Below are 3,970 nucleotides of genomic sequence, written 5' to 3'. Positions count from 1 at the left end.
TTTTGCATTTAAGCAAATGGATAACACCACAGACTGATAACACGAGGCAAAGCAAGTCACTCTAACCCGTCTCTTCTTCTTCGTTATATGGCTTTCTCCACAGATTATCAAGCTTTACCTACTTTATCGACTCGATAGCTATGGACCACTAGCTGTGACGTAAAGACTCGTTGAGAAACCTACCATAAGTTATAGAACCTACAACTTTAGCGGACCGATAGTTATCGAACCAATAAAGGGAATCTACCAGAAACCGGGCATATGAGTGACAGGATTTAAAAGAAGATGCTGCAAAATAGCCATATGAAAACATTAAATTGGCAATATTTAGAAAACTAAACACTTTTGGAATAGACATTGTTACACAAACTTACACTTATTTTTAATACTGAATATGACAAAATTATCAAAAATGGGGATTTCCGTTTGAAAAAATTGATTTTGGGCGGTTTTCTCAACTGTATTTTGAAATTAATTTTTCTCACTTTGTATGAATAGTTTTCAAAATGTTTTCGAAATTCCATTAAAGTAAGTCCTTTTCAACAATAAATGTGACTCACATTAAGTATGACAAATTCCCTTATAGGAAAAATGAATAGTTATTCTAGTGGCGGATTTATATGCAACTAAGTTTTAGTCTCAACTTTAAGAAACATTGTACCTCATGTGGTTTTCAATGAGACGATTAATACAAGAGTGATTTAAAATCCCTTTGAAACACACAGCACAATATTTGATAAATCTAAGATTAAGTCTATATTTATAATATTAAATTCTGTATAAACGCAACATTAGGGTCATTGTTTAAATCATACAGGTACCTACATAAGACAAATTATTGTTTGGGGAAACAACATATCAAATTAAAGTAAATCGTAAGTGTTATTACCAAATCAAAGGCAGCCAAAGTGTTCTCAGGAGCATCCAAACCTGCACCTCGGTGGGCTATAGTTTTCACAACAAACCCCTCTTCTAGTTCACTGGAAAGTGAATCTTTCCCAACAATAGACTGTACGGCTTCTTCAGCAGGAGGAGGTGTTCTAAGACTATAAGTGGCTAATACCAGAACAGCCGTAAGAAGAATACCTAGTGGTAAGAAATGAACGAATATTTCACTGATAAAATGGAAGCAACCATAAAAAGCAAATACTATCGTTAATGCACTTAGCACTAACTCTGAAAGAAATTTAGCCATATCGAATAATAATTCGTAAAGTAAAGTGATAACTAATAAAAAATGTAAACTTAGATATAACCTAAAACTCTTGCGCCTCACCCCCTGGGCGTTTATTTTCATGCGTCTACGTGCGCACTCCCGGGGAATTTGTGTGTTGCCGATTGCCTAAAATCGGTGAGTCTAGACCAGGCGAGCAGCGATGGTCAAGGTCTACCGATTCGTCAAGGAATCTACCGAACTACCGATACCATGCAGATTTCTACCGAAAAGTAACAAATGAAAGTTTAAAAATTTACCGTGGATTACTTAAAAGAATATAACACATTTCCATTCATGATCAAGGTACATTGGTAATAACAGACATTTTATTTTAGAACACCTCGTATTTTTCAGTTCTTTTTCAGACAAAAAATATTATTACAAAACAGTAATTATGTTTATCATTTTATGTTAAATGTGAAAGATTACAAAATATATACTTAAATATTGTTTTTTGTTGTTACAAAATAAAATAACAAATAATAGAACATATTATTGCATTAAAAGTTATTAATCATAGTTGTGACACTTTATTTGCACTTAATTTTGAGCGTTTTTCATACATTGACCCTGCCTTCTTTAGAGAATATCCGCTCAACATCTGGTTTAACAATTGTCTTCGATGAAAATCACTAAACAAGTAGGTAGTAATATTTTACGAGATCGGAACTTTGAATCGTGCAATACCCCAAACAGCACAACGACATCTTAAAGACGTCTTTAAGATGTCTAATTCAGACATGTGAGACGTCTTAAAGATGTTTGTATAGGTAGACGTCTATTGTTACAAATGAAGACGTCTTGAAGACGTCTTTAAGAGATGTCTTGAAGACGTCTTGATGAGATGTCTTAAAGACGTCTTGAACAGATGTCTTAAAGACATCTTAAAGGGATGTCTTCTTGAAAACGTTTTCAAGGGTGTTAGGAATATTCTATGGGAAATTCCCTATTAGGAATATAAAATAAAATAACATGTTTTTATTTCATTATTTTTTTGTATTTTGCTTATCAAATACAGGCTATTTTGTTAGCAGATAATTTCGTTGAATTTATAAGAAGACCTACTGAATTATTCAAGGTGTTTTTTTGGCCTAAAACTGTTAAAAATACTGTTGATGCACTTATTTAGCCCAAAATGTTAATAGTGTCCGGGCATCACTGATTTTAGTTCAACTGACCTGTTTGAAGCAAGGTTCTTGCATCCAAAGGCAACTCTTAACAAATAGGTTGTAAGTACTAGTTTTAATAAGACATTTAAAGCAGTATGGGCTATGTTGTGCTTCATTCCCCATTCTGCCAACTTTGTTTGAAATAAGTTATTACTACTACTACTGGTAGAACTATCATAAGTAGGATAACCTTCAAATTCATTGTCGTCTGCTATAGAATCACTATCCGAATTATGGCATAAAAACTCGCTATTGTCATTGACATTGGGATTTAGTGATTGGTTCACTTGTTGCACTTGCAACGTTCAGTTTGAGCTGCACCCAGGCTGTGTAACGATATCACCACTTACCGAACTCTCAAGGGAATTGTAAATTTTCTGTCTTTCGGTGGCTCCTCATATATATAAGATGTTTGTTTAGCTTACCACTTGCACATATTCGCTTCATGTTCGGTTCTGTATTAACCGTAAATTTACAAATTTTTAAACCTTTAAGATGTCTTAAAGACGTCTTCAAGACATACGACGTTCAGACATAATAACGGCATAAAGAAGACGTCTTAGAGACGTCTTTCGCTGTCTGGGACAATGCAAACTGACATTATCTGGGCAGCACCTGGACTACAGACGGAGAGTAAGACATGGGGAATGATTACCGGGATTCTATCGATATAATTTAATTTAATTTAATCTTTTCTTAATACGAATTCGCCTCCGCAATCAATCAGGCGATTTAAAATAGGTCCAACAGTTTTTCAAAAACTTTATTGTAGTGGACCATAGGCACAATTTTGTGTGTCGAATCATCGATGGGTAGTTCTTAAAACAATATTTAACAGTACATGGCAATGGGCAATCTCATTTGCAATAATATATACCCGGTCGTTTGAACATGATTTTCAAAAGTTTGTAATACATTTTTCTGCAAATTTATGGACGATCCGCATATTTTTGCACTTAAACTGCTTTAGTGTGTATAATGTGTGTACCTACTTTAATTGGAAATTAAAAGTAACCCGAAACTCGACCAGACATATAGTACATGGGCACCCTTATCTAGTATTTGCAGTATCTGCAGCTTCTCCCTTGTTAATTTGTTGATTTATTGTTATCAGCGTTATAAAATAAACTGCACCGAACACAATAATATCACTTGATTGATATATCAAAACCACGGTCAGTTTAATAACGCAATGTGTATTTGAAAAGTTTGTCAGATCTACAGATGCACCCGCACTAAGAGGAAAATGTCGAATTTAAAGTGCATATGTGCACCTCAGGCGCGAAGATGCCGGAGTGGGTGCCGCCGTTACGGCTCGCCGTGACCGAATAAAATCTGTTCACCCTCCCATAAAGAGTCATCACTTCAACAATTCGTACTTAAAATGTGATTGATTGCAAATATTTTTCTTTTTCTTTCAGATTACCTAAATCGGCGGTAGGTGATATAAACGTTTGCAAAATAAAGTTAGTTAGTTGTCGATATTGCCAACGACAACTGCTTATTGATAAACATAATTACTGTTTGTGCTGCCTCTGTTTGTCCAAGTACAAGCTGAGTTTGTCTCATAGGTGGGTATTAGCCC

The sequence above is a fragment of the Dendroctonus ponderosae genome, unplaced genomic scaffold (genome assembly GCF_020466585.1).
Source record: "Dendroctonus ponderosae isolate FM_Combo_2020 unplaced genomic scaffold, Dpon_F_20191213v2 Dpon_F_20191213_1, whole genome shotgun sequence".
Classification (NCBI taxonomy): Eukaryota; Metazoa; Arthropoda; class Insecta; order Coleoptera; family Curculionidae; genus Dendroctonus; species Dendroctonus ponderosae.
The sequence above is the reverse complement of the archived record's forward strand: the minus strand, read 5'-3'. Positions refer to the sequence as shown.